A 12,846-nucleotide genomic window follows, 5' to 3' on the forward strand; every position below is an offset into this window, starting at 1 on the left:
TGATCTTTTATTCCAGCAAATTATACTTTCAATTAACAGCAACAATGATACCATAAAGAATGCTCTGCCCAATTTTTTTTTGAGTTTCTAAAATTTATTACAAATTAAAAGTAGATTGAGTCTGTTGGAATGAAAAATATCTAACAGCTGCATTTACCTGTAACATAATCAAAAAGCAGCTGATGTTTCCCTATCACTAACCAGGTCCAGGCTGGGTATAACCTTGAGTAAAGGGAGGACAGTTACATGCATAAGGGTTGGGCCCACTTGGAGGAGGGGCCATAGTACTTCCAGGAGGCGGAGTATCACCCAGGTCTTGATTGATAGGCACCTGGCTGACTTTGAGACATTCCAGCTTGAGAGACAGGGTGGTTCTAATCAATCCAACAAACAATTCACTTTGTTTCTAAGTTCTATCAGTTCTCTACTGAGATATTTCACCTGACTTGATACAAGAGGCTTTAGTTGTCCATTAACAAACTGTTAGTTTCAATATCCTGCTACACTGAATTGCAAAGCAAAGAGCAGAACTATGGAAAATTGTTATGAGATCTCCATCTTCATCTTTATACTTTATAGTAACTTCATCATTACTTAGAAGTTTTTCACGCAAAACTCTTTGCATAATCAACACTAATTCATCATAGGTAATATCTTCATTATGTATAGGAATTTTTCGACTATCTTCCCCAAGCTGAGCTTTAATAATTAGCTTTCCACTTAAATCCAACTGTCCATTCATGGCGGACTCCAGAATATTCTACAAAACTTCCTTGCTGGGGCCACAGTCACCACCATCCCCACAGTCTTTTCCTCCAGTCCTGTCTCTAAGAGCCATGCCGGTGTCCAAGCCCCCACGGCATCAAAGGGGAGGCTACAGTCCATCATGTTTGGCTGCTTTTGTAAATCGCTCTCTAGCTCCAGCTGGCCTCAACCAATCACTTGGACCTACTCTTTACTTCCTTAATGAGCATAGTTACTCTCCAATTCCTGCTCTTACTAGGGACCTTCAATATCTGTATTGATACTCCCTAAAAACCATAACTTTTTAATCCTTCAACTTAATCATTTCATATGGTCTAAACCTCTATTCTACCTCATTTATGTAGAGGGTCACAGATAGTGTGGGAACTCTGGGTGAGGTATAAGACCTTCCAGCCCATCAAGGGAGCCTGCTGACATGTCTGGTTTGACTCCCCATCACCTCTGGGAGTGTCTCAGCCTTCCTGAGAAATCAGGGGGCATGATAACCCGTGTAGTATTTAAAGCAGTTATACTAAGTGGCAAGGAAACATCTATACACAATAGCAAGTTGTTTATGGGGTCCCACGTGCGCAGTGTATAGCTAGTCCATGTGCAATGTGTTATAGTTATGTAAGAGTATTAGAGTATATAAGGCTGAAGGAATTTTAAATAAATAAACTCCTGTTTTGACCACCTTTGAGAGATAAGCCCCTTCACTCCTCACCTATGATCAGGATTCGGGTTGGTACCAAAATCCTCCAGTGAGAAGGTCAAATACATTTACACAGAGATGACTGTGTTCTTGATCTTGATCAACTATTTCCATCTTCATTAACTCTGAAATTTTTGATCTAATCAAAATGTTTTCTTATTCAATTTTTTTTTGTTTTATGGTTTCTAACCCAGATTTTTTTTCTCATCATGTCTTCCAATTTCTTCAGTTAATCAATAAACATTTATTAAACAGCTACGTTATGACAGATTTTTATGTTTAAAAAATATTATCTATAAGATTCCTAAGCTTTTTTTGTATTATGGACTTCTTTGTGGGTATGATCAATTCTATGATCCCTTTCTTGGAAAAATGTTTTTAAATGCATAAAGAATATACTTAGGATTACAAAGGAGATCAAAGATGTGACTAAGTTCAAGAGATAAAAAAATAGTCAAGATAGTGCAGCTCTCAAGTACTTTATCTTTCCCAGGACATTTTCATAGTATTGACTACATTCTTTTTCCCAAGACATTTTCATAGTATTGACTACATTCTTTTTCCTTCTCCATCATTCCTCCTTGGTCAACTAATTCAACTCTTCATACAAATTCATATATGTAGGCCCTTCCACCCTTATCTCATAGTTTACATTGCATTACCAAACAACAATCTTAGGTCATACCCTATGATCCAATGATACTGGACTCCTTCAACACAATACTTTTTGATTAAGTAGTTTTTTCCCTCTACATTCTTGGAATTTTCTCCTTCCTGATCTCTATCTTTTTATTTTTCCTAAATTCAAATCTCAACTAAAATTCTACCTTCTTCAAGGAGACTTTCCCATTTTCCCTTTAATCTTCTCTAAGATTTCCTCCAATTTATTCTGTATTTATCTTATTTGTAAAAAATTGTTTACACATTATCACCTCCATTAGATTAGTTTCTGAAAACAATGACTTTTTGCCTTTTTTATATCTCCAGTGCTTAGCACAATGCTTGGCACATAGAAGACATTTAATAAATGCTAATTGACTAACCCATGCCCCCCATTCAGTGAAAATTTACATCCTGTTAAATTAAGTTAGAGAAAATCATGAAACTATGCTAAATGTCCAGTATGCATTTATGTTGCATTGTCTTCATTGGGCTGTCACTGCAAGTTCTCTTTACATCTCACCTAATTGATTCACTACCCACTCACCGCAATGACTTTTCCAAACCTTTTATCCTTCTCTAAACCTATCATGACTTCACCCTCCTTTAATACACTCAACTTAGTATTGAGATGTTTCACTGAGAATTTCCTCTTCTCTTCTATTCATCTCACATCACTCACTTTTTTTTTTCCCAATTTTTATCCTTCCTGGCCTCTCTGCAGCTTTGGATATGGTCAATAACACTCTCTTCCTTGACATTATCTTTTTTTCATAACATAAAATTTCACATCATTATAATCTTCAATATTCCTAAACTTGAAGTTTCTTGGCTTTCATCTTTACTCAACTACAGTAGGGCTAGGGTCTCCTGCAACAATTAAGGTGTTCTCTATCATTCCCTGCTTCATTCAACCAACTGAGAAAAGAAATAATAAATAAGCCTGAGAAGTGCTATCCACCACCTCAGAAGAGCTTTGTCCCAGACTAACAGTACAAAAACTAAATCCATCCATTAATCAAATGAATGTTTTATGTCAAAAACATCTTCTGGGTGTGCCATCCCCATTCATCTTTAAAGCAACTGAAAGAATTAGGCCAAATCTGAGTTCAATCATTACAAATCCAATTAATGACCCAGACGCCTGAACTTTCCTGGTGGTTCAACCTCTTCTTCCCTAGTGTTGGGGAGATGAGACTGATGATAGTATATTGTTGGAAATCCAATCAACTGATATTTCTCCATTAAATATTTGTAATACTCATTCCTCCTTTTCCCCTCAATCACTGAGATTCAGAAACTCCTTCCCAATTACTTCCCTTTCTCCTCCTTATTGTCTCTGTCCCATCCTCTCAGCCATGCCCTTCCTTAATCCCTATCCACCTTTGCCTTCCCTTTCCTTTTGAGACTTCAAGTAGTGGAAATTGAGTGACCCACACTAACTCTTTCTTGTGACTCAATTCTGGATCTAGTTCAATTCCCTATCTTTTCAATTATGAGTCTAGTTCAATTTCTGTCTTGTTAGAAAACTTCATTTTATTGTGTAAATTAGGAAAAAAAACCTTATTACTTTCTTTGAATTTACCTTTGCATGACTGGGAAATTGGACCATTCTGCCTGCTGTTTAGAGAGCCTTAACTAAGAATGTAGGTTATGCTGACCAGAAACTCAGTCAGATACAAAGAATGACAGCAGTTTTCTCATAATTGTACATCTCAGGCACTCTACACTTCTTACCTGAAAACAGGACTTTGTCCTGATCAATCAGTTATTGTTCCCATATTCCTTTGATTGTTTACAAATACCTGGAGGGAAGCTGGGAGTGAAAATTATTTTCTGAATTCAGAAAATTGTAACTATTCAAAAACCTCCTACTAATGTAGAAAGTCCCTAATATTTCATCCAATTAGAAATCAGATTAATGTTGTACTGCTTCCTTTTATTAAATGATCTTATTTGATTATTTTTAACGTATAAAAGTCTTTCTTTCTATATATTCAGGATCAAGGCCTAAAATGAGGTCTGGTCCTGCTTTGTTGGACAGTTGCCATGCATTGTTTAATAAATAGATATGCTTGGAAGATCAAACCTTAGTTTCCATGGTCATTCATTTTTCATCCACCACAGTTGCTGGATTATATTGAAAAGAGGCAGGGGTAGGTGGGAGAGGATATCATCAGACCTGTCTTTTCAAATTGACAGTTGAGTGAAAGATCTATTGAAATGAGGACAGACACTAACAAGCTATTATAATAGCTCTAGCTTGAGGAAACAAGAGCCTTCAACAGGGTGGTTGCAGTGTTACATAAGAAAAGGGGTAGGTAAAGAAGGAAAGATGTGTCACAGGTGGAAATACAAAACTTGACAGCTGTATTAGCTAATGGGGAAAAGAAAGAATAGAGAGTCCAGTATGATATGTAGGTTATAGGCCTAGGTGACTGGAAGAATGGTATTATGCTCACCTGTGACACATCTCCCCCAGAGAGTGATTTCAATTTTGGATCTGTTAAGTTTTAGATGTCTGTAGGCCATATAATTCAAGATATCTCAAAGGGGGAATAAGAGATTTGAGACTGAAGATCAGGATAGAGATTAGGGCTGGACAATCAAATCTAAGGGTAATTTTCTTAGAGAGAATGCATGGGAGATGATGAGCTCACTGAGTAAAATAGTAGAGAGAAAGAAAGAAGAGTACCAGTACAGACACTTAGAGGGAAAAAAGAAAGGGGAAAAAAATCTATTGTGTTCCTATTATGTGCCAAAACTATGCAAAATGCTTTACAAATCTTATCTCATTTGATTTTTAAAATCACCCTGGGAAGTGTTCATTTTACAATTGAGGAAACTGAGACAGATAGTGATGGGGTGACTTTTTCAGGGTCATACATAGCTGCCAAGTGGCTGAGACTGAATTTGAAGTAAGGTCTTCCTGATTCCAGGTCCAACACTCTATGCACTATGCCAGCTCAGGCATCATGGAGCATCACACTATTACTAAGTATAATGTAGGAAAAAAAAAAAAAAAAGAAAGGAAAGGAGACAGAAAAGTGGCCAAAGTGGTAGAAGAACTAAGAGAGAGGAGGGAACGGTTGAATAACTGTTTCTCCACTTTGAGCCTCCATTTCCTCTTAAGAGGTGACTGCAAAATAGATAATGGAAACAGCTCTCTTTAAAATTACCAATGATCTCTTAATGGCAGGGTTCATTCTTGACCTCTATCCAGCTTTTGGCTCTTTTGATTATCCTTTCCTTCGCTTTAAGTTTTCCTGATACTGTTTTCTGCTGCTTCTCCTTCTATCTATATAAAAGCTCCTCAGCTGCCGAGGTGGTTTTGTAAAGTATAGATCTTGTATCATTACTCAATAAACTCCAGTGGCTCCCAGCTACTTCCAAAATTAAATGTAAAGTCTTCTATCACAACCTGGTCCATTCCCCTATGTCCAATTTGTTACTGCATACTTTCCTTTTACACACTCCATGATTCCACTACTATGTTTTTAGTGTAAAACTTTTCATCAGCCAATTATGTGCCTTTGCTCTGGATGTCTCCCTGTAGGGGTCTCCAAAGGCCTCCATCATTAGTTGCACTTATAACTTATCTTGGCTTCATGGAAAGCTCAGTTCAAATGTCATCTTCTCAGCATCCTTCTCACTTTTCTCTAAGATTACTTTCCATCTACTCTTTATATATCAATATATGTGCTTATTTATATGGTTTTCTCCCATTAAGATGTTAATTCATGAAGGCAGTGACAGTTTTTGCCTTTGTTTTTTTTCTCATTGTTTTCCTTTTTGATCTGATTTTTCTTGTGCAGCATGATACATGTGAAAATATGCATAGAATAATTGTACATGTTTAACATAGATTGGATTGCTTTTTGTCTAAGAGAGGGGTTGGGGTGGGAGGAAGAGATGGAGAAAAATTTGTAACACTAAGTTTTGCAAAGATAAATATTGAAAACTATCTTTGTGTGCATTTTGAAAAAAATAAAAGCTATCATAAAATGCAAAAAAAAAAATTGTGTGATCCTAGGAAAGTCATTTAATTCTTGTCTGCCTCAGTTTCCTCAATTGTAAAATAGAGCTAATAATAGTAATTGGGATTGTGTGAAAATCAAATGAGATAATATTTGTAAAGTTAGCACAGTTGCTGACACATAATAAACAATGTTTTTTCCTTCTTTTCTTCTTCTTTTGCAGAATAGCTACAATGTACAAAGAAAAATAACAATAGAAATGAAAATTCACAAAGTCTGAAATGTTCATCTTTAATTGTACCTCTTGAAACCTCCAGCTCTCTCTAAAAGACACAGTTCAAAAGCCTTCACCTTTCGCAGATCTTTTTTGATTCTATCAATTTTCCTTCCACCCCTACCCTGTTGCTTTTATATTTATTTTTTATACATTCTGTATTTAATTCTCTGTGAACATTTTCTGTCTTTCCTGTAGAATGTAAATTATTTACTTTTTGGAAATGTCTTCCTTCTGAATTTTCATCCTCAGGATACAAACCAATATTTGGCACATAATTATGTCTTGTTAATTAGTTGATTGATTAGATTTACTGGAACCCTTGCATTTACTATCTCTCACTTTGAGTAAGTTACTTATGATCTCTTTGCATCTTAATTTCTCTGCCTTTAAAATGAGAGGGTTGACCAATAAGGACCTTCCTAGCTTTAAATCCAATGTTACAAGTTGCCACAAGACTTATGGATATAAATGTGTTAAATTTTTCTATATCTAATGTACAGGGCAATCTTATGCCTGGGAGAAACTGCTTAAAAATTATTTTAAAACTGCATGCATAGGGAAGTAGTTTCAAAACTTTTTTTTTAGAGTTACAACATTCTTTTATTGTTCATTTGATTTCACAACATTCTGCTGGCCCTACCCACTGAAAAAGAGAAATGATAGAAGGATTGCTTTTTGACATGTTTAATACTTGAAGAAAAATTAATCTTGTTCTGAGAATTTCTGAAAAGTTAATGATACCCTATGAAAATGTTAGAGGCATAAAATCAGGGTGTAGGCATTCATTACTTAGAAACAAGTCCCATGTTACAAAAACAGTTTTCCTAATGCTTGCATCTGCTAATATGGACTACCATACTGTAACTAAGAAGTTTCTAGGCCAAATACCCACAGGTGGCTTTCTTAGAACTACATGCAGTAAAGTTAAACCTTCTTTAGAGTTATAGATCATAGATCATAGATCTGGATGAGATTTCAAAGGCCATGTTGTCCAATCACTTCATTTTACAAATGAGAAAAGTGAGGATCCATAAAGTTAAATATTAAAGACAGTAATATAAAATGTGGGACTTTAACTCAGGTCCTTTATGTCCAGAGAAAGCATCTTTTACAGTATGTAGTGGGAAGCTAATAGAGAAGCCCTTTTGAAGATAAACAATATAATGCAATCTGGAAAAGTAGCTGAAGGCTAACAGAGATTTCTAAAAAGTGATCCTTTACAAGCAAACATTTTAAAATTTAAGTATGTTATGTGATGCACTCAAAATAATGACTCTAGATTCAAGTACATATCCATTCAAAATGATGTCTTATATAAGCCCCCTCTCATATGTTACTTCTCCCTTAGTCAGCCAGAGGACACAATTTTCAAAACAAACACATTTTAAAAAATAACTTAGTAACAAGTTTTATAATAGAATACACTTTACATTCTTTGGACAAACATAAATATTGAGTTACTATCAAGAGTTAAATAAGCAGGAAATCTAGAATTAGAAATCAAATTTTTGCCCATTATTTTGTTGCTCTCCAACAGTAATAAAACACACAGTTACATAATACTTACATTTTTACATGCTATGCCTTCCAAAAAGTAGGATTCTTAAAGCGGATACTATTTTGTCTCTTCTTTTTTAAACCCAGCACCTAGCACTATGCCCTATGCCTTGTCAGCTCTACATGTGTCTTTAGGATTAGATTGAATGAGTGGAGATTAACAGGCCATTTTCATTGCAGCAACCTTGTGAGTTCACTAATAGGAGCATTATCATGCACATGTTACAAGCTAGAAAAGCAAGACACAAAGACATTGAGGGCTTGCCAAGGGATCATAGATTTAGTCTTGGAAGGGTTTAGAGCCCATCAAATCCAATCCATCATTTGACAGATGAGGAAACTGAAGCATAGAGAAACTAAATGACTTAGGGTCATGTAACTGTTAAGTCAGATTTTCTGACTCCAAGTTCATCATGCTCTCTGTTTTATTAAATTTCTTTTTTTAAAAACATCATGACATTAAAGTTATATTTTTATGAAAACAAATAACCTCCAATAGTCTATGTGAAACAGAAATAGAGATTACATTCTGGTTTAATTCAGTTTTAGGGATGTGTATCTTTGATACTAGCATACCTGCTTGATGATAATTATACTATGACCTATTATATCATTCCCTCGTGTGTTGGAAAATCAAGTGCTTTCCCATGCCCTCAAAGTAACCTCAGTGCACCAGAGTGTTGCCCAGCTAGAATTTCTCCCCTTGCCCGATATTTCCCAACATTGCTTAAGAATCACTGTTGTTTGATTAGACAAGGCACTGTCAAAATGTAGCTTCTTTTGATTTTAACTGTTGAAAGTGAGTTGGAAAAAAAATTTCCATTGAATGTGATCTGCAAATGAGTGGCTTGCCAAAAATAACTCACATATCCTAACAACACGGATTAACCTCTTTCCTGCTACTTTGTGGTATTAAAAGCCTATAATTTGCAAGATCTCCAGGAAACAACCTTAAAAAAATAAGTCAAATCTTGGGTGGTTGTCCTGTTTAAAAATCAAGTTTCAAACATATGGTATCTTTGTTTTGTATTTATATAGGTGTTGGACTCTGATTAGCACACTAACATCTCCTTGAGCCAACCTCACCGTTTTTCCTCAAAACAACCTTAAGAATTTGGTCAGTTCTTTTTGCTGACAAAGAAACTAAGTTTAAGGACACAGCTGCAACTAGGCTCCAAAGAGCTTAGCATGTACTCCATCCCCAGGCTACAGGCTTCCTTTGCTACTCCCAACAAACAGAGATTGTTTGGGCCTCTGGTAGGGATTTGGATGGGAAAGGAAGAAAGAAGAAAAGAATATTGGGTGGGCTTAACCTCAAAGTTTGAGCTCAGTCCTGCATTCCCCCTCCTTTTCCCTCCTTTGTTTCTATCTTCTCACCATTCTCTCTTACATATTCTATATTTTATCCTTATAATAAATCTTTCTCATGTTCTCTAGAGTGTTCTATTGGCCTCTGAGCACTTTTAACCTAGGTAGTACCTCTTGTGCTTGAATATAAGTAATAAAGATAGAGTTTGGTATTGATGCAAAGAATATATGGTAAGAAAATTCTGGTAATTGTGAACTCAGGAGATATTTTGTCTTGAGAAGACTCAAAGGGGAAATGATAACTATCTTCACATATCTGAAGATATGTGAAAATAGAAAAAGGATTGATTTGTACAGTTGAAGTAAAGTATTGGGTAAAAATTGCAAAGATACAGATATGGCTTACTATACTGCAGTGAATAGAGCACTATACTAGTGCCTTTTATTGTTTTTGTTTAATTATTTAAGTCATGTCTGACTGGAATTGTTTGTCACTTCCTTCTGCAGCTCATTTTACAGATTAGAAAATTGAGGCAAACAGGACTAAGTGATTTGTGCAGGGTTACACAATTAGTAAGTAAATGGGCCAATTTTAATCCAGCTTTTCCTGTTTCCAGGTCTAGTCTACCTATCTATCCAACTAACTAGTTGCCCTATTAAATGCTTACTATGACTTACTTAATGGAGGAAAATCTACATTGTTTTTCCCCTTATACTTTTATATACCATCTTCATTATTATGTCCTGAATACATTTATTATACCCCCCCCCCTTTCTTTGCCATTAGGACTGGGAGAATTGAGTCAGAAAAGAAGCCTTGAAATACCATTGAGTCATAAAACTCCAAGTGCCATATCACAATCCTTGTTGGGTTAATTCCCTCTCTTTTTGAGTACTGTCCCCCACTTTACTGTCTCCTGCCCTCAACCTTCTTATCTTAATCCTTATCTTGTCAGGATTAAGTTATGATCCTTTCCTGGAATTACGGCTTGTACACTCACTCAGTGTCCTCAATCCCCACCCCCTTCTCCCACCCCCTCCCCGCCTCAATCTGCTTTTGTTTCCCCTATAAGATTGTAGCTATGAAAGTTCCCTTCTTTATTTGTTCAGGGCTTGAATGATTTTTGGATATGAGTTCCAATCCAATTGGCTAGCCTAAACTCTACACAATTAAAAGATTATAAAACAATCTCTTTCTTGCCTCAGTTTCTTTGGCATTATATCACCTCCAATGAGAAGCCATAGTTAGTAGCAATAGGAATATGGAAACTGAAGTAAATCTCTGGGCTTCTTTTAAGCAAGTATACAATATGGGTAAATACCTGCACATGATGTATTTTTTCATTAATTATTATAGAAATGAAAATGCAATTTCTAAAATCTAATTAGCAGCACTGATATTGATGCTTGAGATCAAGAGTTCAATATCAAAGAAGCAGCATCGATATATCTCTCCCTAAACATGTCTTGAAAAATATTATCAATAAAACAGTAATAAAGCAGCAATTGGAGAACAGTGTGAGAAGAGAGGTCCAGCTAACTTCACTCATTTTAATTCAATAGATATATTTCTAAAAAGTTGAGTAAATTTAAATATTAATTGATTAGATTATATTCTAAATATATTAAAGGAACTCCCTTTTAAAAAGAATCTTCAAGTGAATCCTACTTTGAAGCCTCTTGTCAGTGAATAGGAATGTCCTGTGCAACTCTCTGGATCTCATTTTTCTCACCTATAAAATGATCTCTAAGATCTAGCTCCACAACTATGATTTTTTTCATCTCTTGCATAAATCTGGATTTTTCTATATTGAGTTTGCCTAAAATAAGAAATATCTGAACATACTGGTGATACTATGGCTTTTTATTCCACTTTTCTCCCCTGGGATATTTCACAGGAATTTGAGCTGGAAGGACTTTCAATATTAACAAGTCCAATCTCCTCACTTTACAGATAAGAAACTGAAACCCTGATAGGAGAAGTAGTATAACCAAGGTCACTCAGGCAATAACTAGAAGAACTAAAACTCAAATTCAGGTCTTCTAATTTTTCTGAAAGAATTTAAATCCATTTAGGAAATACATACACAGAACTATAAGAAATTGTATCCCTTCTAGACTATCTGGAAACAGTAGATGAATATTGCGTGGCCTTTGGAGTCAAGAAATCTCAACTTGGAATCTCATTTCTGATCTGAGTATATTTTTGTCTTCTCTGCCTCATACAAGTTGTTAAACTTCAAATATTGTCATAATTCTCACTCCTGAATTCCCCCTGGGATAAAAAAGTCCTTTCCTCTTGTTGCATTCTAATTTAAGAGGGTGGTAATTTGAATTAATTAGCTAAATAGTTAATGTATAATAATAATAAGTGCTAAATAGCACTTATAAACTTTTACAATTCCTATGAACAAATTACACCAATCAAAGGATTTGAATATTCAAATAAGAATAATAATGCTTAGAAAATTGAAGGAAAAAATAAAGAAAAAAAGACAAAAGATTAATACTTAATAAAATACAAAGCATTTGAGAAATCTAAGTTACTGAGCCAAATGCTAAAAGCAAATATGCAAATAATTTTAGGTCCATCTGAATGATATTCACTGATCTACAGTACCTGATATTTTGCTTCACTTACTTGAATGAGTCCTGTGTCTTCCTGGTCTTTCAGGTGGCCCCATTGAAAATCCTTCTCTTGTATTTGTATAAAAGTTCCTTCTTCACTTTCCTAGATTACAACTCTTGATTCTTCAGCTCTTCTTCAAAGCAGCGGTGTCGCCAGGAGGTCACTAAACATGAGCTCCATTGTTCTTGAACTGTGCTTCAACAAAACTTCTCTCATGTTGGTCTTAAAGTTATATAACCTCACTGCATTTAGTGGTAATATTCTGATCAACATCCTATGACATCATGTCCTTATTGGAGGAAATCCTGTTCTTTTATTTGCAGATCTATGTGTTGAACTTAAGAAAGCAGGACTCAATTGAAGCACTTTACCTAGTGGTAATTCGAATTAAATGGGCCACTTTAAAGACAGAAATGCTCCAAAGAATTGTCAATATAATGAACAACTGACTTTGAAGACTGTGAGTTAAATGCCTCTAAATTTAGAGGCATTTATGTCAAGTCCCCAGTATTGCTTTAGGGGCAGCTTTTATTGTTCATTCATTGTTTTCAGTCTTTCTGTTGATTTGCCTTTGTTCCTTTGGCTTGGTTCCAAACATTACAAATATGTTATTCTTACTTAGCCTAGAATTGTACAGCAGGAATTTTCCATTCTCCTAGCCTCTATGTGATTCTCTAATAGTGGGCATCAGAGTTCCTCCATATCTGTTAATTATTTTATATTCACCCAATTGTCCTAAATTGTCCTTGTTGCAGCATCCTCAACTATGTGTAAAAGGGAAGAAAGCTGTAGATTACCTGACCTGATAAGATTTGACAATTTACATAGATCGTTGTTGTCAAGATGCTGGACCATATTCTTTGGAGAACAGAGAGTCAAGATGAGGCTGTCTACTTGTAACTGTTCTTGGATCTGATTTTTACCAGCCCACTGCTACAGATTATTGAGAACTTGTTGGATACTGACTCTGCTATCTAACTTA

General features: G+C 35.4%; 1 protein-coding gene across 1 annotated transcript in view; it reads right to left on the minus strand.

Moving 5' to 3' along the window:
• KBTBD11 (kelch repeat and BTB domain containing 11) overlaps window positions 1-12,233 on the minus strand; it is a 47,543-nt gene extending 35,310 nt beyond the window's left edge. The window contains exon 1 of the mRNA XM_051976000.1: window positions 11,877-12,233. The gene's annotated coding sequence lies outside the window, so the exon portion shown is untranslated. The remainder of the gene's footprint in view (window positions 1-11,876) is intronic.
• Window positions 12,234-12,846: the final 613 nt, after the last annotated feature.

The sequence above is a fragment of the Antechinus flavipes genome, chromosome 2, assembly GCF_016432865.1.
Source record: "Antechinus flavipes isolate AdamAnt ecotype Samford, QLD, Australia chromosome 2, AdamAnt_v2, whole genome shotgun sequence".
NCBI lineage: Eukaryota > Metazoa > Chordata > Mammalia > Dasyuromorphia > Dasyuridae > Antechinus > Antechinus flavipes.